The sequence below is a fragment of the Rhipicephalus microplus genome, chromosome 9 (genome assembly GCF_043290135.1).
Source record: "Rhipicephalus microplus isolate Deutch F79 chromosome 9, USDA_Rmic, whole genome shotgun sequence".
In the NCBI taxonomy this organism is placed as follows: domain Eukaryota; kingdom Metazoa; phylum Arthropoda; class Arachnida; order Ixodida; family Ixodidae; genus Rhipicephalus; species Rhipicephalus microplus.
Genome location: NC_134708.1, coordinates 15,836,587 through 15,861,060, shown reverse-complemented (window position 1 = coordinate 15,861,060; position 24,474 = coordinate 15,836,587). Strand labels below are relative to the sequence as shown.

Genomic DNA, 24,474 nt, shown 5'->3' with positions numbered 1-24,474 from the left:
CATATATTCGCTATCTAGAATTAATAGCTGAAGCAAAGTCATGAGTAATCTCTGAAAGTTGAGTGGTGGTCGAAAGCTTCCTTCTAAAGCCGTGTTGGTTCGGGTAAAGCAGAAAATATTTTCTTTTAGATAATTCATAAGGGCGTTATCTATGATATGCCCCATTAGCTTGTGGCATGTGCTTGTTAGTGATATTGGCCTGTGACGCTCATGAGTTGTTTGTTCCCACTTTTATGAATAGGAATTACTTTGGCACACAACCAGTCATCAGGAAGCACCACTGTTTCGAGATAAGGAAAGTATCTTGTGCTGTTTCTCAGCGCCGAACGACTAAGTCACCATTGCTTGTTGGTTTTAATTAAATTTGCCTGAATATAATCAGTGGTGTACATCCATATCAGCAGCCGCCATTTGCCGAAAAAACACTTATTATTTCGTGTATTTATTGTTGCGAACGAAATTCTCGGAAGAAGGAGATGCAGGAGAAAGTTAGTATACGGTCCCCAAGCCCAGGGAAACGGCCCGTTTTACAGCCTCGAGGACGAGCTCGGAATGCGCTGTGCTGGTTGTAACCTGACACCGAGGGGCAGCTGCAGGGGAAGAAAAAAGAGAGCACTGGACAACGCTTGACCATCAGAGGAAAAAGAGAGTGGAGAAGACGACGTGGTAACGGAGCCAGTCGCAAATCGCCCTCCGTGTCGAGAAGACCTCTTTTACTCATTGTGTATATGTGTCGCCATTTTGTTTGTTAATAATTAAATAGTTATTTATCACCGGAACAACGCGTCGGTATTTATTTCAACCAACGTGAGCGACAAACTTTCTGGTGAAGAAATTTCGTTCGCAGCATTTATCTCTGACGACACCGCCACCTCTGAGCTGAAAGGATTTAAATTAACTACGTCCAGTCAGTGGTGGTAAATTTTATTTTACTCAGTGTTCGTGACCAGGCGGGACATGTCATCGTACGATGTAGGCTCATGTTACACCCATTTACGAGTAAAAATCCGTCTTCTGCCCAAGCAAATAGGTCCAATGCAATCACACATTATTCCGCACATTTTGTCACCTGGATGGTTGCAACGCTAGAATAACGAGAAAAAAAAGTTATTATATCATTGAGTAGTTGAGTGTGCAGCTGCAACGTTTGTTCTTTTCTTCATTCACCCTCACCATCACAGTGAAACAAATAAGCTTTCTTATTATCACTCTAAATTAGCTTCGATAAGCCATGATTTGGCATTCTTTAGTTTAATTTTGATAATGCAATTATTTTCCGCTTCTATAGGCTTGATTATGTGAAGAATCAGCATGATGACTGCGTCTAGCTCAACAAAACGACAGAAAGTAAGCCGACAAGACACAGCGTCTGCGTCTTTATTGTTTTGTTTTGTTTCACAAAAGTTACTTTAGATAAGCGCCAAATATCCCCTCAAAGGATTGTGCTAAGATCTTAAATTTTAAGCTGCCTATACTATCCACCTTTCAACGTTATCTTTTAACAAATAAATTTTTTATTGCGCTCTTGATGTAATTTATTAGTCGTCACACGCTCAAATAGAAAAAGGGTATGTGTGACTTTTCGTTCTGGGACTACTGAGTTGCTACAAATACGACTCTGAAAAAACACAAGAACTCTCGTCTTTGCTGAAAGTCCTGGTGCTTTATAATAGTACCTTGATTCTCTTAGCAAGAGTTAGAAGACTATAATTGGAAGGAGTGCCCCGCCGTGGTGGTCTAGTGGCTAAGGTACTCGGCTGCTGACCCGCAGGTCGCGGGTTCGATTCCCGGCTGCGGCGGCTGCATTTCCGATGGAGGCGGAAATGTTGTAGGCCCGTGTACTCAGATTTGGGTGCACGTTAAAGAACCCCAGGTGGTCAAAATTTCCGGAGCCCTCCACTACGGCGTCTCTCATAATCAAATGGTGGTTTTGGGACGTTAAACCCTACAAATCAATCAATATAATTGGAAGGAGGACGTCATGAATTTCGAAGGAGTCAGACGAGTCTGGCTGGTAAAGTTTAAGTCAGTCGAATGACATAAACCAAACTTCAGGCTACTCTGGAACTCTTTCAAGGGAGTGATTTGACTCAAGCTCTATAGTGTCGCGACAATACTATTAAAAATAGCAAAGTATTCATTTAAGCAAGTCCAAGAATACTTGCCGTTATGCTCAGTCACTACAAAAACATAATAGTTCTGTTTACCATGATAAGAAATTCAACAACACAAAAAATTTCGAGCAAATAAATATAGAATGCGTAGAGAGATAGTCGGGGCTGTCTAATTATATTTTCAACTTGGGGCACAGAAAATAAGAAAGGTATTCTGAGATACAGATATCAAAACAAATGCGTTAGAAGCCTAAAAAAAACAGAAACTGAGAAGCATTTGCCGTAATACTTCAGAGATGCTTTTCCAAAGGGAATAAAAAGTGTCCCGTATTAGGTATACAGGCATAAATTGCTGGAAAACTTTTTGTTTATTTCAGGTTTGCTTGTACTCCACAAATACATCCATTAAGTTTAGCTAAACGTGAAGGTGCAGTGCACTAGAACTAACAGTTTATTATTTATTGTGGTACTCTCAGCGTGATTACAGAGATATTTTTGTACGAAGAGTGGGGGAGGGGGAGAGAGCATGAAGCATATAGTTGGCAATAATGAGATACTTGCACGTATCAATTACTGTAAAATAGTACGCTATATTAAAACAATAACAATAACAAGCACTGGGGCCCCGAAGTTGACATACTTGATAAAAAAATGAGTTATGCAGTCAATAGGGTATTTCGAGGAAATATCTCGAATTAATAGCGAAGACCAGTGATTTAGGAAAAATATACGCTTAATATGTACACAAGAGCAACGTTTTTGACAAGGCTGCCATTTTAATTGCACTCAAGCAGCAGGAGCTTCTCAAATAATCTATCTTCTACGCCACGTTGGTTCATTCTCAACACAAGGCTGGCGAAAGGAAAAGGTCTCTGTACCACGGCAGACAAGATCCGATTCTTGTAATAGTGAGTGAGTACCATCTTTATAACTGGGTAGTCATCCACTTAGTGTTTAAACCGATCGTAGTTTGGTTTCATTCGAGCATAGTGCATTATGTTACATGTATGCACGAAGCTTTTTTTTTTCTCGTTGGTTTTTTCGCGGTCCCGCAAGGGCGCGCAAACGTCATGCGAGGTATGCTGTTCTACAAAGCGCGTACTAACTTTAGAGTACAATGGGATAGATGAGTAGAAAGACTGTTTCATGGTTGCTCAAAACGCACTTTGGCACGTTATAAAAATCAAAATAAAAATTGGCCCCGTATCTGCATGTAATCTGCAAATGTCGTCAAAAGACGATAGTCTTGCGTGAGGAGAGAGTGAACAAACTATTTATTTGATGTTCTATATTTATTTGATGAATACCATCAAATATTTATTTGATGGTATTCTGGAGGCACTCGAGCGTGCAGCGGAGGTGAACGAGCGCATCAAGTCACGTCACACGTGAGACATGAGCGCCATCTGGCAGTTTTGTTTGGAAAACAAAGCGCGTGACCCTGAGATGGGCGTGCGCGCCCGTCTCAGAGGTGATAAGGTGTAGAACGCAAGGCGACGGGTAGATGCCACCACCGTGTCATCTTAGCAAAGCGTTCGAAACACTCGCTTTTTCGTGCAAGCGTTGCATGGTCAGCGAAGCGTGATAAGTGCTACGGTCTTTAGAATTACTTATGTATGCCTTTTCTAGTAAAAGACGAACATGCAGAATGCATACGTGTTGTTATGGTGCCTTAGATATGTGCAATAATTGCTTTTTAATTGACCATCGCACACGTATGAATACTAATTCTTGTGCAACATTGGTGGGCGCTGCGGATGGGGTTGGCTGCCGGTGGACAAACAGACAAATGCACAGACAGACGGACAGACAGACAGACAGACAGACAGACAGACAGACAGAAAAACCCAAGGTTTTGCATCAAAGGTCCCCAAGAAAGACTATCGTCTTTAAAATACCAAGCACTCGTAAAATGGGCTACCAGTGACAGCAAGATGGCAAGTTGGGCCAGTTGGCTGGAATTCATGCTTTAGTTGGCTGCAGCTCAACACAGACAAGATACTTTTCTTCCTTTCTCCTTGTCTGCGTTCCACTGTAACTAAGTTAATCATTAATACAAATGTCGACACATGAATGATTTCATGCAAGAAAAGAACTGCACTGAGAATGTATTGTTACTTACTCGACCTTCGCAATATAAGCGGCGGGGGAAGTGACTCACACTTGAGATATTTCTACAAAATAGACGAGAACAAATGGTAAGCTTTGAATAGCCCTAGGGCATTTTTTCTCATTGTCAGTAAAACAAAGTACATCGAAGTGTCGAAAGATTGATGACATCTAGCAGACAAGAATGCTGAGGAAAGTATAGGGGGATGTTATAATAAGTAATTGTAATGTAAATGCGAAGGAAAAGTGGAAGAAAATATGACTTGCTACTGGCAGTTACCTTTTCGTCCACTGTTTGTTCTTCTCATTTACATTACAACTACTTCTAACAACGCTCCTATACTTTCCTTGGCAATACTCTCTGTTAGATGCCATTGATAATGCGCCTAACAAAGAAAACCACCCTTTAAATTTAGACTTTCTTTATTGAAATGTTCAAGAATGTCAAAATCGCAACAGCGCTAGGTTCAAAGTGAACGAACTTACGCTTGGAGGTGCATCAGCAGGGACATTTATGAACTGCGGCGCGTGCTCATTCAGGGTAATAATCGACGGTGCATACTCGCTGCGTCGGATTGCGAGACAAGTTGACTCTTTTAAAGGTGGAATTGTTCGAAGGCTGGGCCTCATAACAAATGACTGTCCGGTTTCCGGACACATGCACAGACAGGCCATTCACAGATGATCTGCTTCGGTCGTGGATGAAGCAGTAGCCACATAGTGGAAATGGGAAAGGGGGGCTCCAGCGTGAATATGAGCCTAAAGTCACACTAGCTAAAGCAGATGTGGCAGAGGCTACCATAGGTCCTCTACCACACACCTCTACTTTGCAAAAAAAAAAAAACGTAATATCAGACTTCCATACATAATCACAGAAATATAAAAAAAATATTACATTAAATAATGAAAGGTATACAGAACCACAGCCCAGCAGCTTTCACTGTGTGTGCAACATCGCCGAGTTTTCTTTGATTCAATGACAGTGCACGTTTGTTAATTTTAAATTCAAAGCATTTCTTAGCGAACTTCGGTGACTTCGAGCGTATCTATCTATCTATCTATCTATCTATCTATCTATCTATCTATCTATCTATCTATCTATCTATCTATCTATCTATCTATCTATCTATCTATCTATCTATCTATCTATCTATCTATCTATCTATCTATCTATCTATCTATCTATCTATCTATCTATCTATCTATCTATCTATCTATCTATCTATCTATCTATCTAGCCGCTTACGTTTGGCTGCTCTCGTGGTCACCCCCTTAGCATGGCTGGTCTTTAACACATGAATCTGGTCAACACATGAATAATGTCACAATCCCATCGCGTACGTCATCAAACACTTCCCGTCAGACAGTGGCACATACTCATGGGCGGGTATGTGGGTATGTGCCATAGGTGATTAACACTTATTATTTACCTAGGAACGACAAGACACACATGGGTAATATTAATGCCTGAGCATTAAGCAATACCCGACATCAGTAGCGTCGAGTCATCAAATGCATATAATAAATTTCAGTGTTCAGGAAAACCTGAGATAGCCAGCGTTGACCCCATGACGATTGCAAATAATAAATTTCAGGGTCCCAGCAGGAATCGAATCCAAGCATTCAGCGTGGCAGTCAATCATTCTACCACAGAGGTGCACCAGGTCTCTGAACTATTTTTCAAATAGACGCTAATCTTTATGAAACGTCAATAGTAATTGCAGCGCTGTCTACCCAATTTAATAAACATTACGTAGGCACTCCTTTGATAGAACTTCGGGTTAACGTCGATTCTGGTTAGGTGCCATGCTCTGAAGTTGATTTATGTAGCAGTGTCCAGGGCCAACATCTTCACGAGCATCAGCGCTTTATATTATCTTCTGGGGTTGCTAATTCGCATGTTTCATTCGGCATCATTGTGCAAGGAAAAATAACTCGTTATACAAACATCTGGAACTCTTTAACATACGTCTGTGCGTGCGAAATTCGTACATATCTTTAGCGTCATTTCATGACGTGTCGCTCAATAAAAAAAATTACAACACGGTCACCTCCCCTCCGCATGTTTCGCATAACGTAGATTCCCAGGTACGTGGGATCTCCCGAATTTTTTCCTAAGCAGGTTTAGCTTATTCGCATTGCGGTTTGACTGGTGAGAAAAAAAATGGATTGGAGAGATGACAATTTCTTCTGAACAGGCTTCATCTCCAGCAGAAAACGTTGGGAAAGAAGGCATAAGTGTAATGCACGTCATGTGCATAAATGAAATATTCGTACTCGTTGCGATGTTCCCTACAGGCCGATACTCACACCACTTAACCAGCAGGAATGGCTACCAAGCTACCTAACGCTGCCCTTTGAACTCATTCGGATAATTTCATCAGTTTTCAGTGAGGAGCCATTCAACCGGACCATCGAAATTTTACCACTCACGCAGGAATTCAAAATAAGCTTTTATAATTGAGAGCCTTCCCTCAATAATCTGAGAACATTTATTATGCTACTGTGAGAGTGTTGATGCAATATTGCTCGAAAAAAAAAACAAGAAAGAATGAATACAAGGAAAGTAAGAAACGAGCATCAGAATTGATAATGACAGAAAAAGCCAGTTGAAGAATTCGGAATGTACAACCAATGAGATTTCTTACTTGACCATTACGGCAAATACAAGGATGAGGATTAGTCTAAACTTCACGGGCAACATATTAATGTCTGTTGCTTGACAATATATTTCTTTCAGATTGCAATATGACACTGAAACTTGCGTGTCTATATATATAAACGCAGAATCTGGTGTAAAGATCAAAACCAACCCCATACATCGTTTTTCATTCGCGTGATATTGAGAAAAAAAGGAAAGAACGGTAGAGAATCGCATTATGGTTCCTCGAAGTTTCGATAATCGAGGAGCGCATCTTTTTGCCGATACTAGTGCGAAATGTCGTTAATCATTTGAAAACAGATATTGAGAAAAAGTTGTGAACAGAACCTACTTATACAAATTAAAAAGTAATCACCAATGGCAGGCGTGAAGGAAACGTGAGCAAAGCTGTCACTGTTGCCGTCTCCGTCCTGTTCAGCTATGACAATAGAAGAAGAAGAAGAAGAAGAAGAAGAAGAAGAAGAAGAAGAAGAAGAAGAAGAAGAAGAAGAAGAAGAAGAAGAAGAAGAAGAAGAAGAAGAAGAAGAAGAAGAAGAAGAAGTTTACTGAGGAGAGTCTCTTTTTTTCCAACATACTGTCTTAACTATACAACTCCCCCACCCCCTTTTTTTTTCGTTGTAGGCAATAGTGCAGTTATCGTTCATATGAGACTATTTGTTCTCTTGGCCAATCCCCCAGAGTGGGTACGAGCCATGGATTAAAGGATACAAACAAACAAACAAACAAGAAGAAGGAGAGGTCGGCCTTGAAAGCGGGTTTCTGGCTTGCTACTCCTCACGGGGTAAGGGAAAACGGAAAGAAGGAGGAGGGTATGATGATGGGGTGATTGTGGTATAGCACATTGAGTCACTGCACACAATGTCTCGTTTGGTGTAGTACACGCACAAAAGTCTCTACATTAGCAGATTCTCTAAAGACGGGAATATAAACCTGTCTTGCTTAGAAATGTGAGGAGGCCTTCTAAACTGCGTTGGGCGTGATCCACACGTTCCCAAGCACCAAAAAGTTTCTCTTCCAAAAAGGGTCGGCAGTCTTGGTCACCTGTGAGGCGCTTAAGAGATTGTCTTTCAACGGCGTATGAAGGACACACACACAAGATGTGATTGTTTTTTGGCGTGTTACACAAGTTGCAGTTAGGATTTTGCTCTTGTCTAATCTTGCATAATATCGTCGCGTGTATGCAACACCCAGCCGCAGTCTATATAGTAACGTTTCTTGGTCCCTGCTTAGTCGGAATGGGAAGCGAAAAACACAAGAGTCAAGCCTGTAAATGCTCTTGTGGCGATAATCCGGACCATTCCACAGTCCTTGCATAGATGTCTTCATACTTTTAAACAGCAAGGCGTTGATGTAATATCAGAAAAAGTGAATCGATATCACTTCGCCACAAGTGTGTACCATTTTCGCTTCTGCATCAGCTTGTCCCTTCCCAGCTATGCCACAATGATCGGGAATTCATTGCAACGCAATAGTATGTCCGGATTGAAACGCATCATTCAACATATTCATTATGTCACACACCAGAGGTCTGTATGCAGTGTCTTGTTTCATGTAGTTTCTAATTAGCTGAAGTGCCTGCTTGGAGTCGCAAAATAATGTCTATTTCGCCGGACACTGCTGTAAAGTGTAGCACGCAGGTTGTTGGATGCCGGTCAGCTCGGTGGCAGTAGATGATGTCCGGTGTGCTATTTTGAAGCGTTGAGTGATTCCCATTTGAGGCACAGTGAAAGCTGCTGCTGAGGAGCTCTGCGTGACAGAGCCATCTGCAAAAATGTGTACTGTATATCCGTACATATCGTCAGTATACGACTAAGTTAAATGATTAAGAGCAGCAGTCGTATTTTTGGCTTTTTTCTTTCCCTGGGATCGAAAGTCGAACGATCAGCTTAGGAATCGTCCAGTGTGGCATGTCGGAGATAACATGTGGTGCATGTTATCTCCGGCAGCAGATCTCGGCAGCAGATCTCGGCAGCAGATCTCGGTGCGACATTACAGCTTCTGAGTAAGCAACATTGGGTCGTGTGTTAAAAGTGTCTGCCAGTGGATGGTCTCGATGCCTTGTCAGTGGCCTCAAATGGGGCACTATTGCAGAAGCACGTGCTTGTCCAGCTCGTGTTTATCTTCAACACAAACCACAACGAGTAGCTATGACAATATTTATTTATAAACGATATCACATTTATGAGCCGGAGGGTGGAATCTAAATATATGCGAAGTGTTCTCAAGTTTGATTGCCGTGACGCTTTTATAGTTACGTGTGTGTCATAGAGTAATGTTTGATATGAATAATGCGCAAAAGTGAACACTCTTAGTGAAGTTGTTATAGTAACATGTGGGGTTTTGTGACCATAACACGATATGAATATAATGTAGGGCTCCGGAAATTTTCACCACCTGGTGTTCTGTAACGGGAACTGATATCGCACGGTCCACGGGCGTTATACCATTTCGCCTTCGCAGAAATGCACGAAAAATTTCGCCCTCATGGAAATGCACTAGACCACCGCGCCACGGTGGTCTAGTGGCTAATATACTCAGCTGCTGACCCGCAGGTCACGTGATCAAATCCCAGCTGCGGCGGCTGCATTTTCGATGGAGGCCGAAATGCAGGCCCGTGTGCTCAGATTTGGGTGCACGGTAAAGAACACCAGGTGGTCGAAATTTCTGGAGCCCCCCGCTACGGCATCTCTCATAATCATATGGTGGTTTTGGGACGTTAAACGGCGCATAGCAATCCATGGAAATGCATCCGCCTCTGCAGACTTTGGGTCAGCAGCCGTGCACCCTAGCCACTGATCTACCGTGGTGGACTGAAGAAAGTCGTTATCAGCTGGCTAATAGATGTGCTGGCATATAAAAAGGTTTTCACTTACGGCACAGGCTCGGAAAGGTGACTTTTTGTAACCAATTTCCAGTTTTCTAAAACACTAGTATTGTTACGTGGACTGATTGAGTAGTATACCATAGCACAGCTCCCACGTGAACTCCGGCTTTTTCACCTTTCGCGCAGACGTATTTCAGAGTATATCCCATTATGCACTGCTACAGCCGGCCAAAGAAACGCAACACAAACCTTTGTGGCCTACGCGTCGACCCTTCGCTTCTATAAGGGGCGACAGCAACAGAAAAATGGTGGCGCTTGAGACTTGATTTATTAATGACGTCACAGGATGCCGGAGCAGAAAAGGCTTTGTGATTTTAAGGAACAATTTTTATTTACCAAACGACGCTTCTCGAAGCACGTGGTGTGGGCCTGTGTAAAGAGAGCATCTTCTCAGAAAGGCCTACCGGTTGCGTGTTGTACAAAGGAAGTTAAATTTTAACTTCATTCAAACAATCATTGCCTAGGATGAAGGGTTTACATAAAGGCAGATATGACTGCCTGTCAAAGGCCCCTCTATTCTTACACCGTTCAGGGAATCCATTTGTCACGATACCGCTGGTCCTAGTCGTGCTTCTGTTTCTTGGGAAGCTGTTAATATGTGGCGGGCAAGCTGACGACCATGTCAGTAAGACCATTTGCATCGCGTGCGAATTATGCCATCGTCTCTGCTAGGTACCTAATGGCAAATCTGGTTCGTGTTAGAACAAGAGCCAGAACGCTGACCATCCAGCTGCATCGTGTCGCATTGCTATGTGGAGTGATTCGGCAGGAAACAAAAGCACAGCTTAGAAATGAACGTTGGCTTCTTCAGGGTATACATTTCAAGGTGTATACCCTTACAGCGGCATTACCATTGGCCGAAACCCCGCAATAGTATATATTGTAACGAACAAATACAACGACGGAAGCTAAAACAACCATTTATTTATGGCAAACTTGTGCCCATCAACTGAATACACAAAGGCTGTCGTGAGCTCCCCAGTGAAACACCTCGTCAACGTCTTCTTTATGCGTTTCGCCGCGTGCCGCTCCTTTGAAAAAAAACCACCAGCCTTCTTTTTCCAGCGCGTGGTGTGGTGACACGTGCAGCCAGCGTTGCATGGCGCGTTTAGCTTCGCGCGTTTGGCTTGTCAGTTGGTGTGGCAGAATTCATAAGAGCATGATTGATTGATTTGTGGGGTTTAACGTCCCAAAACCACCATTTGATTATGAGAGACGCCGTAGTGGAGGGCTACGGAAATTTTGACCACCTGGGGTTCTTTAACGTGCACCCAAATCTGAGTACACGGGCCTACAACATTTCCGCCTCCATCGGAAATGCTGCCGCTGCAGCCGGGAATCGCACCCGCGACCTGCGGGTCAGCAGCCGAGTACCTTAGCCACTAGACCACCGCGGCGGGGCTGCAGGAATCGGCGCAAGACTTCGGTAGGTGCCTAACAACATGCAGCAATGTATATGTTATGAACTAGTTTCAGGGGAATATGTAAACTTAACGAATGGTTTGATGACCAATATAATAAAAATGTTTAGGCTTTAGGTTTGTTTATGGGATTTAACGCTTGAGAGGCACTGAAGGTATGAGGAACGCAGTAGGGGAATGCTTCAGGTAGTTTTGGTCACCTTGGGTTCTTTAAAGGGTCCACAAGCTCACCCCAGTTCAAAAGAGAGACTTTAGTTTCTTTCTTGCCTTTACTAGGCTTTCTCCAAGCGCTATCTCCTCTTCGCCACGTACCTCTCCGTAAAACAGATATAATTTCACGCAAGCGGACGAATGCATTTGTTCACGTGTGATCGCTTCGAAAATCCGTGTGATCGCTTCGAAAAAAAATAAAGTGCTCATGGTGGCGAGGCATGTGTGACGTATCTTCTTTCCCCATGTGCCCTCTCTGCTTAACTTACATTCGTTTAGTCGGGCCTGTGAAATATCTTTGCAACTTTGCTCGCACTGGACGGATTCTAAAACTTTGTGGTGGTAAATTCTTGAGGCATTAAGTTCCTTAGTAAATTAATTTCATGGTTGCTAGTGAAAGTGTTGCAACGAGTCTTTAGGGCTTGAGGTGGATCTTTGACTTATATATATATAACAGCGTGCTGACATAATTTTGACAAGTTACGTACCAAATACCCTCTCGCGGGTTCCAGCTAGTGCCGCTGCAAATACATTACGGCGCTTGTGTGACGAGAAAGCAACCATTTAGCTCGCATACCGTGCGCTGTAATGCAATACCGCAGATAGAACGACAATGTGGTGTGCAGTGCGCGAGACGATACTCTTGACATCGGCTAGTAAAATCGTACGACCCCATCGCTCAGTTTAATAACAGGGAAGCTAAATAATTGGAAGAATCTTTTTACTTAAAGAGTGGTTGCAAACTTTATTTCGCTTGATTTTCCTGCGTAAACGATCTATGTTGTCACGCAATGTAGCTGGGAGCTACGCACGCCGGTTCATAAATCGTGGAGTGCAAGAGCGCCTGGTGAACCTGAGCGTGCACTCGCAGAATGGTCCGCACCTCGGGTCACCTGGTCTGTTGCAGCGCTGGAAAAATGCGAAGAAAAACGCGTATTATGGAGCTCTATGCTCGAGTTTGCCCTTGTGCTGTTTCTACAGTTGTCCATTCTACAGTTATACAGCTCTCTGCGCATGCGTGTGTACTTATTTGTATTTACGTTCTTATTGCACTGATTTGGATGCACGCATGAGTGGAGAATTATAATCTGGTGGCCTGTTGTTTCGAATAAACAGTTGAAGTTTACCGCCTGACCTTTCTGCTTCATCCTTCTCTTCTCTCTTTTTCATCTTTCTTGTTCCCTTCCTTGTTCCCCCAGTGCAGGGTAGTCAACTGGATGCCTTTCTGGTTAACCTCTCTCCATTTTGTTGCTTCCTTCCTTCCTTCCTTCCTTCCTTCCTTCCTTCCTTCCTTCCTTCCTTCCTTCCTTCCTTCCTTCCTTCCTTCCTTCCTTCCTTCCTTCCTTTCTTCCTTCCTTCCTTCCTTCCTTCTCTTTTCGTACCTACCTACCTACCTACCTACCTACCTACCTACCTACCTACCTACCTACCTACCTACCTACCTACCTACCTACCTACCTACCTACCTACCTACCTACCTACCTACCTACCTACCTACCTACCTACCTACCCACCTACCTACCTACCTACCTACCTACCTACCTACCTACCTACCTACCTACCTACCTACCTACCTACCTACCTACCTACCTACCTACCTACCTACCTACCTACCTACCTACCTACTTCTTTTCTCGGACCTGTGTTCTAATTTCTCTGAGCTCTGTTTTCAAACTTTGCCCTATTATGTACCCCTTTGACTCCTACAAAGCTCACGAACGCTCAGAGCAGGCACGGACGCTTAAGAGCCTCCTTCTGGAAATTGGGATAGTAAAGCGTTCGTGAGCTACTTCAGGAATCCGTGATGAGATATTGCGCACAGCCTGCTTTCCTTCTTCGCCTTGTGGAAATAGAATTTTACATGTAGTGAGCACCTCTATCTATGTTTTTGCTCGTCGTCCGTTACCCGCCCCGAGAGCTACGCGCAAGCCATATCATGATACGGATGGTATTCAAGGTAGCATAAATAAAACCTACGACATAAATACAAAGAGTCGACATAGAGACCTTCTAGAGGCAGAATATGAGGTTACACGTGATGCAATGACTGCAATGAGAAATATCTACTTACCCTACCAACACAATGGCTGTGTAGCACTTTGCCAGCAGCGACACTCCTAAAGAGAAGTATACAAGGGAACTGTAGTAACACAAAAAAGACAAGCAAAAAATAAAAAAAACTTGGAGGACACTTGACTTGGCGTTCGGGAGTGGAACATGGTATTTATTTATTTATTTATTTACTTCTTTATTAAAAGTTTATTTATTTATTCTTTGAGTACTGACACTTACAGATGAATTACAATTCGAGGAGGCGTTCACAATTAGTTCGGACAGTTCAATAGTTTTTATACACAAAATTGAAGAAAGAAAGTGCATACTCTGTCCCCATGTTCATCGCCGTCAACCACGCCGCAAGGAAGGAAATGCTATTGCGCGTGACTTTGGTGCTTTCAAACGATAGAATGCCTACTGCGATTACTGTTGCGAAGTGCCCGCTGTGCCGTAATTCATTTCGCAAATTGTCGAAACACTCACTATGGGGCCGTAAGGTGTAACGCGCTCGAGGTCTCAGTGTGATGAGGGAGCAGAACCACTCGTATTCACATGTTTTGGACACGTGGTGCGATTTTACAATTTTGCAGTGCAGCATGAGATACGTTAAGGAGGCTCCGCCCAGTGCATAACATTCTTGTGGCGGGTTTTCGGGCAGCACTTGCAGGCACTGCAGTGGTAAAGTATAGCTGCTTGATTCAATTCTGGGCTAATTCGTGGGTTCTCATCTCACAAGGCTAGTGGGTTTTTATTCATTGCATTCACCTTGAATTCTCACTCGCAGACAACATTGATTTTCCGCTCACGACCAATACCTGTGGTGCCGACACCGTAATTCTCGCGAAACGAGTGTATAAAAGCTATGGTGTTAATACGACACTGAAGATATATCTCTGAAGGCTGTTTCACATGACACAAAACTAGCAATTTTCAGGCTGCGAATTTGCTTGCAGCGAAAAAAAAAAGTGGGGCAGTTCACTCCCGCCGCAGCGGTCTGCGGCTAGCTACCAACTTGTTGAAAATTTTCCCTATGATCGCAGCCGCGAGAGCGATTTCTGTTTGGGACCTGTCGAAATAGGGTCGGGCCGGCCAAGCTGTCTAAATTGCGCGTTGACGTGTTTGTTTTGGTAATGGCCTCTGGTGCGTATTTTAAAGTGTAGTGAGATTGCAAAGTGTTCTTAAATGACGAAACACAAGTGCTCTCTGTTACCGTACATGGAAACATAATAATATCATGACGCGTAGGTTGCGACATTATATTTGAAAAGTTCTATTGTCTGCCACAACGAACGGTGGCAAGAAACGTTGCTCGCCGCTCCATTTGCAGAGCGAGAATCGCGGACCGTTCGCGGTCCATGTGAAACGAAACCGCCATTAGTGGTGGTTACGAACACGGCGATTAGAGCGAATGGAACGATTTTTTTTCGATGCAATCACGGCATGTGAAACAGCCTCAAGACATTCTGTCCATAAAAAAAAAAAAACCTCACCAAGGATTACGATACTGGCTAATGCAAATAATGAGTGCACTTTCGATTTGGGGTAGCGACAACTGTGTCTGAAGTTACGGCGATTCGCAGTTGTCAGAATGTAGCTTTCAACAAGTTTCGTTACACATTGCCACAGAAACTGCCAGCACTCGGGTGCTATACCGCAATTTGCCTCAATTCGCCCTTAACAGGAGGTCCCGATACAGTCTTTGACTTTGGGACGTCCTTTTGTATACTAAACACATGTCACATCCTTGTATTCGTACCAATAAAAAATCTCAAAATACGCATACCACGTAGTGCATCTCAGGCGTCGCGAACCAAGCAAAACGGCCACCGCCCTGTTACGACAAGCGAAGCCAGCCGCAGTGCAAGTGCTAGCCCAGCATGCACACGATCTCCGAACGAAGTCTTTTTAGCTTTTTGAAAGAATTACACTTTCTTAAGTGCGCAGGAAGCGTTTTCACAAATAAGACATAAAGGACAGAGAGCATTACCAACCAGCCCAAGTAGCGACTGTATTGCTTTTTTAGAGGCGTCTGTTGTCAATAACAGTGTAGCGATTCAATCATGGAGGGGGAAAAAAAGATTAGAGGTAGCATTGCATCACGCATCGAGCCAATGCAAGTAAACCTGTTCTTAATCCAGCACTGTCCATGCAATACGTGACCTCTTTGCGCCAATACCAAGCAAGCAGTATGGCTCGCCGATATTTCAAGTCCTTTAGCGCTGTGTTCGCTTCGACAGGCGACCTAGAACCTAAAAGGTAGAACCAATGCGAACAAGACTTACCTTACCATGGCTGTGAGTGCGAGCATGAGGACGAGTCCAAACTTCACAGCCGACATTGAATGCAGGTAGCCACACCAAGGTCTTGACAAGAAATGACGCTGCTGTGCTGAAATCAGTTTTTACATAAATAGGGTGCGAGAAATACGAGTCTTGTGTACTTCAGCAAGAAAAAAAAACCGTCGAGAAACATCTAATAATGTTGTAAGGGTGTAGTGTGTAAATACATTAAAGCGTTGGGCTTATTGATATTATATAAATCATGAGGTGAAATATATTTAAGTAATCTGAAATATATAGGAAATTTGAAGTTTTTAATGATTCTAGGTAACAACATTAATATATTAAAATGACTTTAATTCACAAAATATGCACTCGAGCATCTCGCAAATTCCAGAAGAACCTAAATTATTTGCATTCGTGATGGCCTTCTGGCTCACCAAGACCAATAATTCAAGTTCAATGACACCACACTTTTCAGCAGCGGGCTAATACCTAAAGGAAGGCTGAACTTTTCGCGACTGTCATTGTTTCGACCATCACATTTTAAACTCAATTGGTTACCATTGTGAAGTGCCTGACGAATGAAAAAAGTTTAAAGCGAACAGTGTTTAGTAAATTATTTACTGGGATGATGATATAGATGCATTCTCCCATGAAACTAGGTGTTATTACTGATAAATCCTGCTAAGGTCACTATCAAGACGACTGCATTTCATACTCTGAGGAGTTCTCGTAAGAAAAATTTTCATCATAAGCTCATATAAGCTCATTTAAATAACTTCTTGCTTGGTGCCAATTGATATAATGTTTTCTCCTTTCATTTTCTGATGTTTACACTTCGCTTATTCAAAGCGTTATAACCTACCTGTATAACTGTGTAATTATGTTCAATGGAGGAAAATAAAAGTCCTTTATTGAGAAGTATAGGAGTGGGAAGTCTTCTGCGGAGATAATCAGCAATCTGATTGTTCACTTTATTTCTGTTCGTTTTTTTTATTTCATATATGTGGAGTTAAATCTATGTCTGCTATGGTGGGTTTATTTCCAGCCCATTGGAACTTTTTCGGAAGTTAAAGAGCACATATTTATTTTTCATAAATAGGTTTGCACAGGACGACGACGTTTCTCAGGACTGCATTTTCTCAATGTATTAGCAAAATTGTGTTTATACCATGCACTTATTATTTCCTGTAGTATTATTTTCTGTTTGATTACTTCTTTTTTTCGATGTATAGCATGTGCGTTTTTGGTTAGTATAGTTTGTTTAAAGTTTTTGTTCTGACGCAAAGCATATGCATTGCTGGTTTAAACTGTCCTGTGTTTAATTTGATTTCGCCGTTTTTGTTGCCACAGTTTCCATGGGGATATGGGGCTTTGTCAAGCTGTTTCATACAACTTTTTTCCTCTGTCCCAGCCTCTTACTGTACACCTGTACGTGGTAAATAAACTAAACTCAAACTCAAAGTCATACTCACACTTATAAGTTGGACGTGATTGGACGCTTTCAAAGGTACTTTGCTCTGTCGTGATCCGGTGTTCTGATAGTATACAGTCAAAACAAACTCCCGCTCTGAAGGCTGCTATTGTTAGACTATTGTTCAAAAAAGAAATAACGTGGCACCACAAATAAAACTGAGCTCTATTCATGTGTTCGCAACGCTATTGACCTTCCTGAGCTGCTATATATAGATGACAGTATATGTGTGGTGTAACCTTTTCCTCCATATAAGTATACTAATCGCGCAGAAAGTTGAAGGCTTTCGAAGAAGAACCGCCTTGCCCATGCAGCTTATAATTTGAGTATTCGTTAAATTTGTGCTTATAATCTAAATTATAACGTGCATTTGTGTGAGGCTGCCTAAACTGTTTCTGGGAGATAATTTTCTAATGAGAGGGACCAGCAGTGTCCACCAGAACAAGCCGTGCGCTTTGCTCACCCAGGTTACAGCTTGGCCGAGTTCCAGACCCGGAGATTCGCCCCAGTCGGCAGCTATACCTTTCTACGCGGATTCGTAATTCGAATGCTCAGGATGTCAAGAAGGCAAGAGGTTGATAAGGACAGTGGTTCTCATCAACATAATACGTCGTACAAGAGACAAATAGACCACAAAGTGAGTACCACACCCTTCATTCAGTACTGCTTTGAAACAATGCTTTTTCAATCACTCGAGAACAATCGATACGCAGGACGTTAGGCAACCAGACGAAAGCATACTCTGACAAGTGTGTCTTGCGATCACGTCATGCCGCAGTTTTGCCAGATGCCGTGGGATTACGGTGCAATAATGATGCGCAGAGGCTGCTCGATAACAGTGACTAACCGTGACAAATGTTTCTAGTGTAATCATTATAGCCATTAGAATGCAGCCGCATTGAGAATCAAACTAGCTTATTTAGTCACTACGCTTAGTGACTAGGCGACCTTTTAGATTATGCACCTATTTATATGCTAGGAAGGTATTATGGGTCATCTTCATAAACGTTTCTAAACGCAAGACGTTTGGGCTGATGTCTCTTTCATTTGTAGTTGCGACGTACGATAATATTAGGGTGAGGTACTTATGTACTAAAGCTAAATCTGTTTACAGCTGCGTTTTTGTATTATTAGGAATATGGTGTGCCACTTGTAGATGCTGTCTATGCGAAAAATATATGATTGTTTTATTTTAGCTATCGCTGTAGGATCAGCCGAAAGCGTATTCTCTGCAACACATTTTTTTCGTTATCGTTTGAATGACTCTTGACACAATTGATTTGTTTTGTTGTTTTTATTTGCTCCAGACATCACTCATTGTCGGCACATAACTCGGTTGGTCTATGCAGTGTTGATTCACTTGATTGATCTAACTGTGCGTTAGTTCACTCTTGAATCTCAGTGTCAAAACCGTTTATGGTACATGGATTCCACAGTGGATGGGGATTTCTGCTATTCAGGCAAATAAGGCATCCAATAAATTAGACAGTTGCGAAGGCAAAAATGCGCAGTGCAGTCTGAAAAGAGTTCATAAGGAGCTCTCTTCTCAAATAAAGTTGGTATACTGGTTTTTCTAAAACATCCCGGCCCGCATATTTCTGCGATTAATTAAAAAAATTAAGGTTTATTCTAGCGTACTTTCTTTCACACTCGAGCCGCTTGATTCATTTCATTCACTCGTGATACAACTTAGAAAAAAAAACAATAAACTGGCAAAATATTCGAACCAGGCTCTGGTAAAAATGAACAAACAATAAAATATAACGACAGATTACAGCCTCGATTGCGCAATAAGTGAAATATTCATATTTTTATTCTTGTTTGATAGTGACAAAACGTCGGTCTGTTGCGAAGCCTTGTGGTAGAGTCTTGAATCAGGATTATCGAGTCGATCACTTCGCTGTACGTATGTATTCTGTTGCCGTCATGCACTGCATAAATAATCTTCAAGATCAGAGTATGTGTATTATTATCTATACCCGCTCTATACTGTGCTGCTTACCTGGTAAAAAGGAGTTGCCATGTGAAAAAATTGGCCCCGTATCTGCATGTAATCTGCAAATGTCGTCGAAAGACGATAGTCTTGCGTGCGGAGAGAGAGAATAAGACATTTATTTGATGTTCTGGGCAAGAAAATCGGTGAATAGTATTCTGGAGGCGCTACGTTAGAGTGCCTCGAGTGTGCAGCGGAAGCGAACGAATGCATCAAGTCTCGTCACATTTGAGACATAAGCGCCATCTGGCAGTTGTTTTAGGAAACAAGACGCACGGCTCTGAGACGGGTGTGCGCGCCCGTCTCAGAGGTGATACGGTGTAGAACGCAAGGCGACGGGTAGGTGCCACCACCGTTTCGTTTTACCAAAGCGTTGGAAACACTCGCCTTTCCGTGCAAGCGTTGCATGGTCAGCGCAGTGTGATAAGCGCTACGGTCCTTAAAATTACTTATGTATGCCTGTTTTAGTAAGAGACGCACATACAGAGTATATACGTGTTGTTATGTTGCCCCAGACATGCCCAATAATTGCTCTTTAATTGACAATTGCACAAGCATGAATGCTCAACCTTGAGAAACATAGGTGGGCGCTGCGGATCATGGGGTCGGCCGTTTCAAGTATCCGATGCCGTTCAGAGTGGAAAAACAGACAATTGTACAGACAGACAGACCAAAATTTTCGTGGCGAAGGTCTTCAAGAAAGACTATCGTCTTTAAAAACGGCACCGCCTTCGCAGTAACAGCGGATCGGGCCGAGCCGTGATGCATGAATGCGCTCAGAGTATACACAACCGCGCAGTAAGCCACCGCGGTAAAGGACGAACTGTTGTCGCGCTCACTGTGGGCAGCATACGTTGTCATGAGCGTTATGCAAATTTACATTCGCACATGATAGAAATGGTTCTTTCAGAAACGGTTCATGGCGTTTTCAGCTTTTTCATAGAGTGATCACATACTGTGCCCGATAAGCTTTCCGTTGAGCAAAAAGAAAAAAAAAGGGTACTACAAAGGTAGGTTGTCGGTCCTTCTTAGCTATAGACACCATACAGATGAGCCGTACCATGAAAGCCTGTTGCCTACGCGACTGAATAAACAGTCCCGCTCTTGCAGTAGCCGAAGTTATTCACAGGTGGGTACTTTAACGTGCGCCTTAATTGAATCACATGGGAATGTCGCATTCTTTTTTTCTTGAAATACGTTTGCCGCGGTTGGGAGTCAATACTCCTTTTGCTTTACCTCGCAGGCAAACCGTGCACCTGTGTATGCAATAAATAAATAAATAAATAAATAAATAAATAAATAAATAAATAAATAAATAAATAAATAAATAAATAAATAAATAAATAAAAATTAAATAATTAAGTAAAAATGCGGTGACGAAAACCGTTCAGTTCAGTTCAGTTTATTTACCTTAAGGGCTTCCCAAAGGAAGCCTTACATAAGGGGTGGGTTACAACTTCTCACATAGACATTTCATATTGATTAGTTATATGCTGCTGAAACAATGATGGGCAGGTGATGGCGGCAATGTCAGCAGGAAGGCCGTTCCAGTCTTTGGCAGTTCGGGGGACGAACGAAGCGGAGAAGTGAGCAGTTCGGGCACGTGGGCGCGCGACCTGCTGCGGATGACTGGTGCGGTGAGAAATGCGTGCAGCGGGTACGATGTATGGCGCTTGACTGAGGGTGCCGTGAAAGAACTTGTGAAAGAGCACGAGACCGTAGAGTTCCATCGATTAGTTCACCATCTTCATCGGCATTTAGGTCAAAGAATTCACACATGCTTTTTTGAACGGCGAGGTAAAACAATATTTTACTCAGTTTTGCCGCGCTGATTTGATGCCTTACGATTAACAATGCACAATAGCTGCTAGGGTTATGCGTCCCCACTAGGCGATGCAATTGTGAGAGACGCCGTAGTGGAAGGCCCGGAAATTTCGACCAGCTGGGGTGCTCAAACATTCGCCGAACTCTGAACACACGAGACTCTTGCCCTTTCCTGCGCAATTTTCCAATGCCGTCATGCATGTGACATAGATTCCAGTTAACTATACCTATTCATAAATCGTATAGTACAACGCCATCCGTATAGACGACGGGTGCAATCACAAAATGGACCGCACAGATGGTCACCTGAGTATCTGCAAACCTGTAAAAATGAGAAAAAAAATTACTTTGTTTAGGTCGCTGCATGAGCAACCTGTAAGAGCTTTTTCAGTTTTGAATACTCTGTTTGCTTTTTGGCCAATTATAATATTCGTTCGCATTACTTTCTGATTTCAATAATTTCTTGCTAAGACCTTTTATTACTAAACCTTATTTACACTCTGCCGCTGAACGCTTTGCCTTTTAGCAGAGAAATTTAATTTCCCTCATAGAACTCAAAACTATAGTTCATTTTTTGTTCAATTTTCATGACACTCATCTATCGCCGTGCAGCATATTTCAGAGTTATATCACTTTTCTACGGCTTTGTTGCTCTTTATAGTGGCCACCTGAGTTCTCTTTACTATTTATACTAAACATGAGTTGTTTATACATATTCGCAAGCTCAGTTTTTCATAACTATTCTTACCTCTTTCTCCTTCAGGCATACTATTGTCTAGTTGGCACGTTCTACTGGCTTCCTATGGCTGATTTAGATAAAGTTTAGATAAATTTGAAGTGGCCCTCAGTGGCCATTTTTAATATTTCCAGGTTAATTACGATATCAAGCAAGAGGGTACGTTTCCATACGCACTGAATGCTGCAATCAGGGGGCTTCCATACCTGCTGTTTCGAAATGACATAACAGCAAGCCGACTACAAGTGTTGTGAAATCAGATACCTTGGGAAATCAGTGTCGAGAGCTAAACAAGTATAAGTATCCTTAATCTGTATATGCTTAATTTTCCAGTGTGTGATAACCTAGTAAGAGTTGTCGCTTGGTAATCTATAGTGCATGTTAACTGGTGTGAAATGGACGCGCAGCAACCGCTTTCGGAAGGAGGAGGAGCAATAAATGAGGAAGGACAGGGAGGTTAGCCAAGCTGAAGGAAGATTAGATATAAGAAGGAATGGCTTTTTCTGTCACCTTATTTCATAAATATCCGCACGTCGTTTGCACACCTGTTCGAGTAAATTATCTAGGAAAGTGCTTGAAATAGTGTATTGTCAATTTACTGAATGCTGTGAGATGCCTTAAAAAGATTAATTGGGCATCAAATTTTGGGAAACGCGGGCTTGGGGAACCTGTTGGTTAGCATTTGTTTACTTAATATTGTCATTAAATTTGAATGAAAGGTGACAAGAGCTCTGCTTTTGTCTCACGAAATCTCACTCCGTGCGGAATTTTCTTTTCAGTGATATACCATACCTTGAAGCCTCGACAACCCTCTGAACTTTTATTTTGTTTGAAAGGCTGTCTCTATAGGTCAGCTTGATTCAATTTTGTTTTTTTAGGTTATAATCCAAAGTTGAAGCCCACAAATTGGGCAAATTCATATCTATTATGAAAGTATTGTGAGCTCATTATGGGCAAGTTGCTTAAAGAAAGGAAAGACTTCGTTCAAAGTAAACTCATGTCAAAAACATAATGAATTGTTCGCTAACATCAAGATTTTGTTAAGAAAATAGAACACTAGGGCGGTTGATAAAGTTTGTATTTTGAGCATGAAACAAGAGAGACAAATAAACAAAACTTTGGGAAAACTTGTGAAGTGTCTGACTAATCTCCCCCCAAAGCTACGATTTTCTACCTTAGATGCATAAGCTGGCGCAAATCACTGAAGCAGTACTCTTCATCTTCAACTGTTTAGGCCTGAGAAAAAGCTCGACATGATTGATGACGTCTTCCTCACCCCGAAAACGTTCCCACGAACAGTACTGTTCGTGCAAAGAAGAAAGAAACCACTGAATCCTAGATGATGTGAATAGGGCGGATGAGGCAAAATTTCGTAGCCTAAAAAAACTTGCACGTGTTAGAGTCATCACAGAAGACATGGACGCATACAATAGTGATGCAATGGCGCAATGGTGGTGTTGTGTGATGTAATAAAGAACAGAAGTATTTTATATTGTGGTTAAACTAAACAAATTCACCTTCATTGCGATGCCCTTTGTGTGCGTCTTTTATAAATCTATAACATTGATAATATGCAACTTCCTCTCTTACAGGTACATGCTTAAACTTCGTAAAACAACAGTTCAAAGTTTATTTGAATAGAAGTGACCCATTCAGCAGTTTCCAATATCTTACAGTGTAATTAGTTCTCAAGTCTTCTCTTGTTCTTTCGAAGAAAAAAAAGAGCTGGTGTACAGCAGTAAGGCATGATATCAAAGTGTAGGCATGAAAGCAGTTCTAGATTATTCGGAAGACATAATCGAAGCCTCTCACATGACAATAAAGTAAGATGATACATCAGTCAAGGTTGAACTCTAGTAATAGAAAATAGTCAATTTTCGAATAGCGCGTCAAGTATCGTATCATGAGCTTGGATAATCCTCAACGCAGCGCATTTCTGTATGTCATCATCATCATCATCATCATCATGATGACATACAGAAATTTTTGTATGTATCGAGATTAAAGCAAACAATCCAGGCGTTTAGGTGCTTGGCACTACGCCCTGGTTTATAGACGTTTCATGAACGAATTTCGCTCACAGTCAGTATCCTGTACGTGAATGGAATTTTCGCCCTTCCTCCTTTTTGTGACCGCTACATCCGCCAATTTATTTGAACTCAAACTCAATAAACTTTAAGAAGATCACAAATGTCATAGTTAAATTGAACCCATAGCGAAAATAACAACAGGTGATGTCGAATACTACCAAGTACAACTCAGGAATATAAAATTTTCGACAAGACTCCACTGATATATGCATTCCTACTTACTCGACCTACACACTGATTGTATAGTATTTTCCCACTTGACACGGTCCTGAAAATTGGGAGAGAAAAATTATAACATTTTTGTCTGCAAAGTGCATTGTTGCAGTAAATTACTGGTGCGATAGAATAATTTAAACTCTCGATGACAGCCAACCTTGGCCAACCGAGTACAGAAAGTGAACAATCCCTGAAGCAATATTTGCTAACAGTGACATGTTCCTGTCGCAGTCCACCTTAGTTCATTATTACTCATTGTGGAGCAAGGAGGAAGAATCGGATAGAAATGTTATCCAGTGCATACACTGACTGTGCACGCTGTGTTGAGAAAAGAGGTTCATTAGAACGAAAAAGTACAGGAGCGAGACGTTACAGAAAACTAAAATGAAATTAAAAAAGAAGGA

General features: G+C 42.1%; 1 long non-coding RNA gene across 1 annotated transcript; it reads right to left on the bottom strand.

Annotated features, from left to right (window-relative positions):
• Nucleotides 1–908: 908 nt before the first annotated feature.
• LOC142771266 (uncharacterized) lies at nucleotides 909–4,289 on the bottom strand. The gene is made up of 2 exons (XR_012885852.1): nucleotides 4,237–4,289; nucleotides 909–1,085 (listed from the first exon to the last, which is right to left on the bottom strand). It is a non-coding gene; the product is annotated as an uncharacterized LOC142771266 (long non-coding RNA).
• Between the last annotated feature and the right edge of the window lie 20,185 nt (nucleotides 4,290–24,474).